The sequence below is a fragment of the Labrus bergylta genome, chromosome 17 (assembly GCF_963930695.1).
Source record: "Labrus bergylta chromosome 17, fLabBer1.1, whole genome shotgun sequence".
NCBI lineage: Eukaryota > Metazoa > Chordata > Actinopteri > Labriformes > Labridae > Labrus > Labrus bergylta.
In genome coordinates, this window is record NC_089211.1 from 21,313,162 (window position 1) to 21,327,143 (window position 13,982).

The 13,982-nt window shown below is 42.1% G+C and overlaps 1 protein-coding gene across 1 annotated transcript in view; it reads right to left on the reverse strand.

Annotated features, from left to right (window-relative positions):
• The window catches only part of brinp1 (bone morphogenetic protein/retinoic acid inducible neural-specific 1), a 133,745-nt gene that overhangs the window by 19,617 nt on the left and 100,146 nt on the right, over window positions 1–13,982 (reverse strand). The gene's annotated exons all lie outside the window — the stretch shown is intronic.

Genomic DNA, 13,982 nt, shown 5'->3' on the forward strand with positions numbered 1-13,982 from the left:
TGATGTGATGATGTATAACAGTGATTGGTCCCTGCTGTCTGCCTTGTGTTGTGATGTGTTATTTAGCTCCTTCTTTTTGTCTGCATTTTGTAGAGTTTTGCATGGGCTTAAGTGTAAGTGTTAGCATTTGTGATTGCTTGTGGTTTTCATACCCTGCTTGGCAGCATTCTGCTAATTATACACTAATGGCAATGGCTGAATTTGTAATCCAGGGGCCAATTTGGGGCTAAAGCTAAAGTACCACTTCAGTCTCACTCTGACAAGGTATTTATAATTTTTAGACTCGAAGCCAATCCATATCTCACCCTTGGGATCTCATCGAATTGAAGCCTGGACAGCTAACAGTACAGGCTTTCTCTTCACTCCAAGCCGGGGGAAAATAAATCCCTCGCTCTGCAAGCCACTGGATTGGAAAAGAAACTAAATAGATTTTTTCCTTCTCATATGAAACAGCGTCTTGGTGAGGCAATATTTTCCTTAATAGGTTTTACTTGAGCACAAACAGAGCTTCAGCAGAGAAAATATGCAACCAGGAACCAGAACGTAACATGTTATTGAATGATGAATGATTGCATTATTTTCCCCCCTCGCTCACATATTATTTTCACCTTCGGGTTGAGAAAAGAATCCGTTTATGCAAAAGCAACATAATGCAGCTGAAATGAAAGGGAAAGTAAGCATATAATTCCATATTGTGCACATGAATCATTTTCAGGGCGTTGTCATGTAATCCAATGGTATCTCTAACGTTATGTATATGTGGTAATTAACGCCCCCTTATCGACACCCACAGCAACGACTAAACTGAAAAAAATGTGGGTAATTGAGAAGCAAATTAAGGTCTTAATATACGCCAAGAATCGCCTCAGAAACATAGGCTCACGTACACATTTATGTTGACAGCCTTTGATGAAAATTAGCATAAACTGTCTGCTTGTTTATGTAGAAATATCTGTTGTTTCTATGAATCAGTAATTGGTGCTAATTGTCAGTCACTACAGGATTTTCAGGCCTTTAACGTCGGGATGAAGAATGCAGGGTTTTGCCGCAGCTTTATGAGAAATGAAAAACGCACGTTGCAATGTTTTGAGGCGTTATTTTCTGTGCCATCGCTGGAGCGTATGAATATTGCATATATTTGTTGTCACTTAGTTATTCACTCGTGAATGGTAAATGGACTGCACCTTGTGTAGCACCTTCATATCAATTTTGGGTTCAGTATCTTGCCTAGGGATACTTCTGAGCTGCGGATCAAACCGCTCCCACTCCTCCTCTGAGCCACAGCCGCCTCAAAGCTTTTTATTTTTGTAAGTTTGTTCTTGAACACCGAACCCAAAAAAAAAAAAAAAAAAAGGCTCTGGATTACAAGGTTTTAACTCAATTTGCTGCGGTGGTAGTTTAAGAAATTGCACCTGGAATTTCTTTAATGACCTTAGATGATTGATTGATTGAAATAAATAAATTTTCAAGTCAAATTTTAAGTCTGAAGCTCCATTTACAACACAAAGATATAAACGTATAAGAATACAAGATAAACAGACACAGGCCTTCAGCATACTTTGATCTGGGATTAAGCTCCATATGGTGTACAAAAGAGTGCTTCAGTCTGACCTTATTAAAATGTGGGACCCTGTATCTTAGGGTTTGACTGGTAATAGTTCTTATTCACTATTCAGAGTGTGTTTAAGGTCAAAGGTCACAATACTGTTCGCCGAACCATAACAGGTTTTACTGTAGGCTGATTCATACAGTCTACTCAGTGGTTGGACTACAATCTTTGAGCAGGTTTTGAATTGGAGTGGAGCAGTTTACACTTTAAAGGAAGTGGACAGACAGTCGGTCGTCTCTCAACCAGAAGGTCCGGGGTTCAATCCCCAGCTCCTGCAGCCATCTTTCTGATGTGTCCTTGGGCGTCTTCCGTCATCTGAGCCGCTGCCCATTACTCATAAAGGAAGGGATGGCAGGAGGGAGTAAAAGAGGAGGGGGGGGGGATGGATGGAAGGATGGATGGATCATGTCTGACCACAAAAGAGTTGGGTTGCACTGGGCTTTCTCTCCATCAGGCCTGTCTGCGGGCCCCTGGATCCAATATTCATTTAGCTTGATGTATTCCTGGGCTTGAAACTTTAATGTGATTTGTGGGAGAATCCAGATGGCAAGTTCACGGATCAACGCTGCTCACTGACAGTGCTGGTGCCAGCGGCCGGGTGCACAATAACGCCGAGTGCCTCCGCCCTCCCTCTCGCTTTGCCTTCTTCTTCATCAGTACATCATACCCCCAAGTTTCCTTCAATACACACACACACACACTCAAACACACACACACGTTTTTGTTTTCTGATATCAATGTGTGGTTACCGAGAGATTGCAGAAGAAATCGTTGGGGATGCTGCTGACGATCAGCTCAGCACTTATCACTCTTGCGCTCTCTTTCGCCTTCTCTTTTCCTTTCTCTGTCTCTGTACACATCTCCGCTGTCTTACCTCATTACTCTCTCTCCCACTCCCCGTAACACTCGTGCACATGCCCCTTGACTCGTCCCCGCCGTCTTCCTTTGGCTCTCATTCACTTCCATCAATCACTCTCCGCTTTTCCGCACCTCCTCTGCTCGCAAACCGTGCACGTTTTCAAGTAGTGTAGAAATTTCATGTCTTGTCCTCCCCCCCACTCCCGGTGTAGGGGATGATGTCATGCAATAAAAAGTAAATCCATCAACATTTGGTGGTGCAATGTGGGGGATGAGTCAGAGGATTTGAAGCCCCCTCTGGCCAAAGAAATGCGACTAATCAGAGTAAAAACACATTTATCTTTGTGGCTTTGTTGTGTAAGTGCGCAAACATGTTGAATGATTTGGCCATGAAGCTGCAGTTTATTCCGCTCAGAGGCAGGCATAGGCTGAGGAAAACATCGGGTAGTGAGGTAGTGAGTTGCACTTACAATCATTAAAAGAGCTGCCGAAGAAATAAATAAATAGGTGCGCATTGGAATTCCCGTGCAGCCGTTTGATAACTTCCAACTTCATGCTCTGTCAGTGCACATAATTCCCCTCAACCCTCTAAATAAATAGCACCTCAAAATGGCCGTGAATCTCATTGCGTACATCAGGTGCTGATAGATTTCCTTCACGTATTGGTTTGGCAGGGCCCGCAAACATTCCGTGAATGCTTAAGGAAGAAAACAAAATGCTCCTGTGACTTTACCTTTTCATTACGTCTCATCGCCGCATGCTCTATTTTTACACACCGATAGACGGATGAGGAGTGCAGGCCCCGCAACCGAGCCTTGTAACTGCCCTGGCAAGCAGTTGCCTTGCTTATTGCAATGCCACGCTCCGCCTCATAAGTTACAGTTTCATTAAAGATTAATTGACCATTGTGTGGCTGCAATTTCGCAAAATAATCATTACTTAATCCACTGGTGCACTAAAGTGCGCTACTTCAATGGGGGGGCATTAAATTACCATCTGAGGTGATCGTTTCAGCCGTGATACAAAACCAAAGACCCCTGAACTGGAAGATTGCCTGTTTCTTTTTTTTTTCTTTTTCTTTCTGCAAGTCCAAGCCTTGCCCACTGCACCCTGCTGATCCCTAGACACTTCAAATATATAGTTTTAAGATTTGCTGCGTTGGCCCATTTCACACACGGGCTCCTCTACCACAACTAAAGAGGTAGAAAAGGTGCAGCGAAAAGTAGCTATTTATCCACTTTTCATCCCTTTACAGAAAGAGCTTTAGGTCTCTGACAGCGTGTGTGTGTGTGTGTGTGTGTATGTGTGCTGGGCCTGACGGAGGATAACATGTTCCACCGCAGCTATTCTCAGAGCTCAGAATATGTTAGCATTTTTTTGAAAAGTTCTCGACGAGGCATACTTAGCATTCGAGAAAAGGATAATGTGTTGCTGTGTCTGCGCTGAGTAGATTATCGCAGATTATCATAAGTGTTCTCGGCACTCTGGAAGGCAGCGGCCTGTGCGATCAGACGGGACTCTGAGCTTGTGTTTTGCAATTTGTGTGTGTGTGTGTGTGTGTGTGTGTGTGTGTGTGGGGGGGGGGGGGAATAATTGTTTGGGACATTTCAATCAATATTTCTATCCCCAAATTTCTCATTCAAAATGCAGAAAAAAAACAAAAAAAACAACAGCCCTCCTTTAAGGAACTGCTGAGGCTTTTTTTTAGAGGTGGGGATCTATGGTGCAAACATTTTTTTAAAACAAAAAGACAACAAAAAAGAGGCAAATCCAATTTCCTAGAACATATTAACATACAAGCGTCTGCATAAGCGCATGAACAACACACCACTCTATCTTTGCAGAACACAAAGGGAAGCACAACGCATTGTCTTTCATACAATATCCCCCTAAACCGCTATCTCTGAAAGGGAACCACTCGTTCGTATTGTTCACTCAAAAAAAAAAAAAAAGCAAGAAAGGATACAGGTGCAGTAATCACCGTGAAAGCATAAATTACATATAAATATGGTCTTGGCATTCATAGCTTCCTGCGCCTTCCCCCTGGAAAAGAAAAAAAAATGGAGAATTGCTGAAATTGCATGTTGAAGCAATTGCAGGATTGAGGAGGGGGCAGGCGGTCCGGAGAGGAAGATGAGCTCTCCATGGTGCTGAATTACTGCCAGTTGTGTTGGACACAGACAAACAAGTTGAGCAAAAAGTAAATCAGTGATGACTTTCTTCTTTTTCTTCCCCCCCGTGTGTGGGATCACACTGGCAGATATTTGATGCGTTTATTTTTCGGGGAAATAGCCCATCAAAGTGTCCGCCTCTGCAACTTGAATACTGTAATTTTCTTGTGAATTAGCAAAAAAAAAAAAAAAAGATACTCTCAGTCGTGGATATGTTTCAAAATATGAAGTGTAGTTGCTGTTGGCTGCTTGTGCACTTCAGCTGCACTCTCTTGCGCTGTTCCGTCGTGTGCTGCCATGTGTCCCCCACACAGCAGTGGCAGTAGGGCTTCAGCTGGGTGAGAGATTGTGCTACTGTGACATACTTATGTGCGCACACACACACACACACACACACACACACACACACACACACACACACACACACACACACACACACACACACACACACACACACACACACACACACACACACACACACACAGAAACGCAAAGACGAATGCAGGCTGCTTTCGTTCACACCCGGTGCAGGCTCTTGCAGAAATCACATGTTTTACAAGAACCCCGGAGAGGGGGGAGGAGGAGGAGGAGGAGGAGGAGGAGGAGGAGGAGGAGGAGGAGGAGGAGGAGAGACGTATGATAAGTGCTGACATTTCTATTCCAGCTATAAAAGATACAATTGCCCTCAAAGTGTCAAGATGTGCTGTATACACATGTCAGATCTAAAGCGCAGATTAATCAGAGAAATTACGTCAAACATCCATGTAAAAAAAGAACTGAAATAATGCTCGTCTCTCTGCACTGGGAAGAAACACATTCGCTGCACATGCTGCTCAAAAACGAAGACAATCCTCTGATACGTACAGAAACTGTTGGACAGAAAGCTCACAATGAGAAGCAAAGTACAAAAACAAGATATTTTATAGGCTCTGATTTTGGTTAGGTGATTATTTAATCTACGAGAAGTATGAATAGTAAATTACTATTTTAGTTGCCAATATACAAAAGTGTAGATGGTATTTTTGGCTAAATAAATCCATCATTTATTTCACTTACTTTATTAATCCCTGAGGGAAATTCTGGTTTACACTCTGTTTTTTGAGAAACGTGCTACTCACACTATGTCCCGAAATACACACACATGCACAAACAGGACCGGTGGACATACTTTAGTGGAGAGATTTCAGAGTGGGGTGTGCCACATACTGCCACTCAGAGACTGTGTTAGAGCTGTTGGCGGTTGCTCAAAGGCACGTCGGCAGTACTCGCGAAGTGAACTGCGACCTCTCCAGCTACCAGACCAACTTCCACATTTTGGTCCGCACCTGGACTAGAACCGGGCGGCCCCTCCAGTTCCCAACCCCAAGTCCCTATAGAGTGATGTACTGTCGCCCCACACTGCTACTGAAATCATTCAATTCTATATTTTATAGTGTTTGAGTCTCAAGTAAATCATCCAATCAGTTGGAAATAAATAAATAATGTTTAAGTGGCTGTGTTGAAAACTCAAGTGTAATTGGTTGATTATTGGGTATCAGTCTAGTGGTGACCGCTGCGATGAAGCGCGGACCGTTGTGATTGCTGCAGATCACAGACTCTGGACGACTAACTGTAATCAAGTCAGTGCTCATAGTAACTTAAAGGTAGTGAGAAGCAATTAACAGTGATAAAACAAGAGACCTTAAAGGTTGGGGTGGTCATTTCATCCAGCAAATACTATTTGTTACTATACTATGTGCTCTGAAAAAGGACTGAAAGAAGGAGCCGTCATCTCTAAAGCAGCTGCTGTACTCCTGTAAAAAAAAAAAAAACCTGATGATGACTGCCGTGAGGTCCGGATGTAAAGTACCAATCCATTGCCTCCCTGTGCGTACTCTACCGTTGCTGTGCACCCAGCCTGCATTCTGAGCGCTTCACCGCCAAGGCCAGAGGTATTCCACGTCTACAAGAGGACAGGAGAGAACGCTGAGCTCTAAAAATCACCACCACGTTTACTTAAATCTGCTCGTCTTGCTTAACAGGGCAAGAAAAAATAAAGATAGAAGCAGAGGAGGCTGCGACGAGAAAGAGTTTAGATAAAGCAACAGGACAAACCAGAATAAATATTCATAAAGCTTTGCAGCGATTATGCAGCGAAGTATGAAAATATTAGGTGTTTTAGAACCACTGAATGACCCATGAGGTAAAGTAGTTGGATGAAGTTGAAAGCGATGTGCAGAGGCCCTCTATCCTTTTTTTTTTTTTTACACCGCAGTTGTTGTCCAGAGGAGCTCATGCACGTGTGTTGAAGGCGGGGGTGGGGGGTGGGGGGGGTCAGGATTAGACTGAGCCCTGAGGAGATGTTATTTTTCAAACTTGCAAGCTTCCCAGAAATGACCAACCCTGACTTTAAAAGCTACAAAAAAACAAACAAAAAAAAACGAAGGATAAAGAAGTAAACACTTCACGGGATACAAAAGCTTTTAAAGACCGGTGAGTGGAAAAGAAGAAGCGAGCAGACGTAACTCTGATTTCCTGCCCTCCTGTGTTCACTTTGACTTGCTTCACCATCAATGGACGGGATCGGCTAAATGTGGATTATAAACACTAAGCAGATTGTTTAAGAAAGGCTGCAGAATTAACTGTTAGCTGAGCCCTTCTTACCATGCAATCCAAGAGACAGTTTCTTGTGCAGAAAAAAAGGATTTTAAATCAATGTGTGGCTTCTAACTGTTTAAATCTTTAAGAATCTGTGAAATAAGCAGAATGATGTACAGTGAGCTGGTTGTGCATAAGACGCACTGTGACTTTGTTCTTAATTTAATGCGATGCCCTTTCAGTAGGCTATGTAATGTCATTAGTTACTGATGCTTTTAATTAGAATGTAACACCTTTCTGCCTACATGATACATGAAACATGTCATAGCTGACAGCTTAGGTAACGCCTCACACCAAGTGTCTCTAACGACATCTCCAGACTTCATTGGCCCTTCTAAATATAAAATAGGAATAAAGTAAGGAACTCCACTCGCCCCCCCATTAACTGACGACACTCTTCTGTGAGAGAGAAAAAAAAAGACTGAGCGGGAAACCATGGCCCTTGCTGAAATGGCAGCCTGCAGCCGGATTGGGAAGGGGAGGGGAGGAAGGGGGAGAGGAGGAAAGGGGAGGGGAGATTTATGGTCGTGCTGGCCCAAATGGAAACTCGCTCTTGATTGACCACTTCCAATTGAAAGCTGACCTTGAGGTCAACGTGGAAAGATTTCATCAGGTAGCAGGGGTTTTCAGCGTGTTCGGTAAAAGTGAAGAAATGTGTGCAGCCATCTATCCTGATGGATATTATCCTGCTTTATCACTTCTCTGGGCGATATGACGCATGTTTCATAAAGGAAACTGTGCCTCGGTCTAATGCCTGGGCCTGTCCGGGGAGGTGGTTCAATACTTCAGACTGCTACTGTGACAAACTGTGACACATAGCCCAAGTTAGCGTATAGTTTCTTAGGGGGGTAAAGAAGAAAAACTAATCTTGGTATCTTGTAGATAATGTTTGATAAGACTCAATTTGGTTTTGCATTTGTGTTAGAGAATGTAAAACTTAACTATTGTTACTTTAAAGCTACTTTAAAGGGAGGAACATTTTGGTTTGTCTTGATTTCGGTGACCCATGTCGACAATGCAGCGTGTGTTATCTCTTTTTCAAGTAGAAGTAGGACTTTGGGACACACTTTTGGGCTTCTTAAAACAGCCAAACATATCACTCAAAGTGAATCTATGCCCTGGAAAATGAAAAAAAAAAAAAAAAGGCTGCTATTGCGGTTTGCCTTTCAACACTTAATCTGACAGCTACCTCACCACCCTGACTTCAGGCATTACAATAAACAATATAGAAAAAATGTTATGACAAATCGCTTTCATAGGTCATAAAATGGCATCAATATTAATTCTGCCTTATTGCCAACTCAAAAAAATGTGTTTTTCTTATTCCAATAGCTGATCTATAATCTAATATGACTGAACGTCTTCAGTTTCATGTTTGATCTGAAGGTTTTTTGTTTTTTTTACCTTTAAAGAAACATTAAATCAGCCATTCAATTACCAACAATTAGTAGCAATGTGTTCAAACTTTTGAACAGAAAATCCTATGTGGCGCACATCCAAGCATAGTGCATACAGCTGCAAGACAATTAAATGTTATAAAAGCATAAAAATCCTTTTGATCGAAATGTTGCCCTGTTTAAAAAAAAAAAAATGTTGCTCATAAGGAGCTGAACAGTGTGCAGACCTTTCTCTTTTCTCTGGTGAACTGGTGAATCTTGTGACCTTAATTTAGAGTGATACCTATTTTTCTTCTTGAGGACAAATTGAAATAATAAATATCTGATACCTTTTTTTTATTTTGAAATACAAATAATGACTCCTATTGTTGTAACACATATTCAGGCCTAAGACCACAAACATGTTCATTCCTAGTCATGGTTTAATAACATTAACACAAACACATAAAAGACTAGAATATGTCACACCTTTTTAACTCGCATTATTGAATACGAAGCAGAACTCTTTACGTTCAGCCTGAACCAATCCAATGGCTGAGTGACAGCGTTGTGACAAGTCCGTCCAGTATTTCTGAAGGGTTTTGTGTGAAATAAAAAAAGAAAAAGAAATGAGTTCGTGTTGAGCCAAAAAGACGCTTCAGTTCTTCCAACATTCTGTTTTTCAAAGTGCAGGTTTCAGACAGTCTGAACAATGTAGCATGTTTGTGTTTGGAGAAGAATGTGGAGAACGATGCAGAGAAAAACAGACAGCGCAACTGAGTGGCAGAGAAAGAGAACGAGACACAAATGCCTCCATCTGTTTATTGTTGTGCTCGTCCAACATTTGCTCTCCGCTGAAGATTTCCCCTCAGTAAATGATTCTCTGGTAAACCCAGGACGTTGTGTTTACTGATATACTTTAGTCTCCAAATCAATTTTTCAACCCGTCTGTCATCAAAAACAACTTAATTGATTTGTATGTTTGTTTGTCTTCCCCCATAATGTTTGCAGGCTTTTCACTCGCAGGAAGAGGGACAGGCATCGAGCGACCGAGCAATGAGTATCTCATTCATCACTCTCCGCACGACTCGCCTACAGGGCCCCTTTAATTTATTTTCACTTCACCACTTTGAAAACTGTTGGCTCAGGCTATTCTAACATATTCATAAATCTTCCCAGATCAGCTCATGGCTCCTCCAAGACGGGCTGTTGAGGAAACTGGAGGAAGAAGAAAAGAGAGGAATCTCGTGGCAGGGATTGAAAGAAGCAAATTAGTTTGCTTTTGTTGTGGAGCTAATTTATGACAGCCATATTGGAGGTGATTGGGTCCTTGGAAGGTAATGGCTTCTGGAGGTTCCAGGTCCTTTTATCTTTCTTTGGCCCAATATCAGTCACCAATTTGCCATTTTCAACCCCCAGTGTTTTCCTGTGTGTGTGTTTTGTAAATCAAATTACACCAAGAATATTCACATTTTCCGCCTAATATACGGAAAGCCCTTTGCTGATATTGCTATTTCAAAAATGGCAACAATCCAAATAAGGAAATCAACAAAGAGTAACCAACAGATAGTGGTGGATATTTAGGGAGCACTCAGACTAGGGGCCAGTTGTCCAGTACCATGCTGAAGCATGATTGTACCCCCTCCCCATTCCCCCGCTGACCTGCACTCACACTGCTCCAGGACTAACCCGGCCAGTGCACGGTTACCTCTTATACATAACGTCGTTATACAACACATGCATGGCTTTGCGGGATCATGAAGCGCGCTCAGTTTACAAGACAGGCGGACTCAAAATTCAAAAAGGCGCACGGTCCAGTCCGTGTCCGCACATCGGAGAACAACACAGAGATCAAGACGGCAACTTTACTGACACCTCTTCCAACTGTGCCAAGGCCAATGAAGTGTACCGTGCGTGAGCATAGATCGGAGCAGTCACACTAGTCAAACGAACTGGTCTTTGGGGGAGAAGTGTGCTTGGGCACTGTACAGATTGCCTAGTGTGAGTGCGCTCTAAATGAAATAAAATGGGACTACTTATTTCCCAACACCACCTGTAACACATTTTCAAATAAGATTGAAAACTGATTCTCAGTCTAATGAAAATCCTTGTTTAACTACTACTTGATAATTCCTGCCTTCATTTATTTAACACCCTTCAATAAGCTATTTTTACATCTCGGTCCCAGTGGAGGCAGGAAGTGAGAATCCAGCCAAAACCAATATCATCGGGTTTTCTAAGCTTTAGCCTGGAGAGAGGACAAACAAACAAAGAACAAATTAATGTGCGGGCAACAAAAGTGTATTTAAATCCCAATTGTAATAAAGCTAAATAGTGTGGATCTTACACTCTGATTAAACTTGAGGGACCAAACAAACCGCGATTCATTCAAAATCAGGATTCCTTTTCTGTGAGTTGCAGGCTCCCCTTTTATAGCGTTTGCAAGGTATGCAGAATATTCTTTGCACAGATTAATTAATTAATTAGAAACACAAAAAAAGGTCAATTATATCATTTTCAGAGACATCAGCGTGTGTGCATGAGTGTGCTGAAATTCATCGTGGGTGACAGAGAAAGATCAATGAGTTCCTCTTGCATGTCCTCAAATAGCCCGTCTTAATAAAAAATGCTAATCCCCTTCCTTTTACCGTATCTAACTGCCAATAAAGCTGTGCATTTGGTAGCATGCACACAGTCCCGAAACTTGTCAAAATTAGAAAATAAAACCTCTGCGGATCTTATTTCCAAGCGATACAAAGTTTCCTGTTAGATAGATCAAAGCTTTGCAGAGCAATGCATGAAATCTGATGTGAAACATTTGTTCCAGTGCCATATCTAATTCTGATGATTGTCGGGGTAAAAGCAAAAAAAAAAAAGGTGTTGCTTAATTTGCTAAACATTTTTTACAAAGCCAAACAGTGGGAGAGAAAAGGAACAGAGTTTAAGCTTTGATAGGTAGCTTGCCTTGATGTCAGAGTCCAACACAGCATTCTAATCTTAATCGAAGTGAAAGCAGAGGGGGGAATATCCAGGGAGCGCCGTGTTGCCGCATTGTGTTATCTGTTGCTCGCAGCACCACTGGCTCACAGAGAGCAGACCACAGGGGTGAGAAAGAAAACATTCCTCTTTTTTGAAAACTCTGTTATTTTGGGAAGACAGTTTAAAGTGGCTGCAGGAAAAGTCTGACCACGACTAAAAAGCTTTTTTCTTCTTTTTGCATTTTAATTTCCACCCGAATGCCATCCCAGGCCTTTCCAAAAGCCGATTCCTCCACCTTCAAGCGCTCAGAAAGCGTTTGAAAAAGTGTGGTCTGTACAGGTCTGTAATCATTTTCTTGTGTGTATTTTACAACAAAGTATTTTTGCAGTTACATTTGCGCCTCAAGGTCTATAAAGTGCTGAGATTCGGAGCGACAAAAAAAAAATAAAAATGGGTAAGAAGAAAAACGGCATGATTAAAAGTTTAATTAGAAGAGCCAAATGGAGTGGGTTTTCTATTACTGCATCCTTGTTGTAACTCACATGGTGCTGCATACTAATATGATCCCCCCTTATTTAATTCATAAGCAATTTAAATAGCAGGTCTAGATTAGAGTTTTTATGTGTTTATTCATTCTAAAAGAAGAAGATGGAGAGGCTGCAGAGGGAGGCTCTTGTGTTCAGTGTTTAAAAGTTGGTCAGAGAGAATCTAAGACGACATGTTCAGATGGCCAGAGTATTGATCTAGTGCCAGTATACAACTTTATATACAGAAAATGCGTAGAAGTCAAGCAAAAAAGATTGAAGAATTAAAGATAAATGAAACTAAATACATATATAATTCATCAAAAATACAAGTGGATTGAGTTTTAGCGGCTGTGTCTTGGTGGTAGTCGGTCATCCCTCAACCGGAAGGTCCTGCAGTCGAAGTATCCATGGCCCCAAATGGCTCAGCTGAGGGCGCTGATTGCTCCCCCCTTCCCCTCTCCCCTGCTCGTCTGTATTCACATTAGTAACATCGTTCCGTGCCCGAGTACACCTGTGTATGGACACAGTCAGATACAGCAGGTGGCAGTTATGCACATCCACCAGCAAAAAGAGGAAGTAGCTACCATGGCAACCACTCGCGTACTGAGTCCGTCTTGCTATCTGTGGATGTTTTTCTTATTTCTAAGAAGCCAAAAACGACCCTCGTCCTGCTTCCACATCTATCGTACAGCTCAGACGATGAAATGAGCCTGTGCTGCACAGATATCACATTTTCTCTAACCGCCTGGAGCTGTTTAGCATTACATCATATAGCGGCCCATTTCCTTGTTTGAGAACGGATGCGTTCACATATCCTGCTGACCATACTCAAGGACACATGACAAGCGGACGAAGAATTAGAATAGTTTCCTCTTGAGGGGAGAACTAATAAAGCTTGCATTTTTACTTCTTACAAATTTGCCTTATAATGTTGTTATTTCGGCGAACATCATCCTTGTTAATTGCAAGTAAATCACGAGAAAAAAAAAACTGAGACTCAACAGATGAACTGTTGCTACTCCATGATAATGTTATGGACCAAGGAATGATGTGCGTTGACGTTGCAGACGTTAACGCTGCACGGAAAAGGAAGCCTTGCCTGGAGGTCGTTCAACGCTAAACGTTGGCTTCCCTTGAATTCCCGAGGAATTAACATCCTCCATTCTCATATATCATCTGTCAGACGGTGATAGATGATAATTGCCGAAGGGTTCGGAGACTGGCGGCGTGTGCATGGGTATGAATGGGATTAGTTAATGCTGATTGACACTTTACATAGCAGCCTCTGCGGGGGGTGGGTGAATGCAGTGTGAATGGGTCAATGTGACATGCGATGTAAAAAGCAGCTTTGAGTAGTCAGAAGGCTAAAAGGGTGAAACACAAACTCAGGTCCATTTACTGGGTAGACAAAGGGATGTCGTGTAAGTGTCCAAAAGAACAATCTAAGAAAGACTCAAATTGTGCAAGAAAAATAAAAGTGCAAAAGCTGACAAAATGCACTTGTTATGGGTTGTTACTTCTCTCCAGACAGTGGTTGAGCAAGGGTGGGAGATCACATACATAAATCTGACATCCCATCTGAGTCCCATGAACAAGAAAAGGGATGTCCAAAACTGTGATTCTGAATGTATGCCTTCTAAAAGTAGAATTCTGAACTTATTCAAAAACCTTTTTATTCCCCAACTGGTAGATATTTGGACAGCTTTCTCAAATAAAACCAAAATCTTTATCATCCATCCTCACAGACAGCAGAGAGAGAAGCCCCGGCTAGACAAGGGGCTTCATGGAAATGCTCAAAAAACCCTAAAAAAACACATAAGTGGAA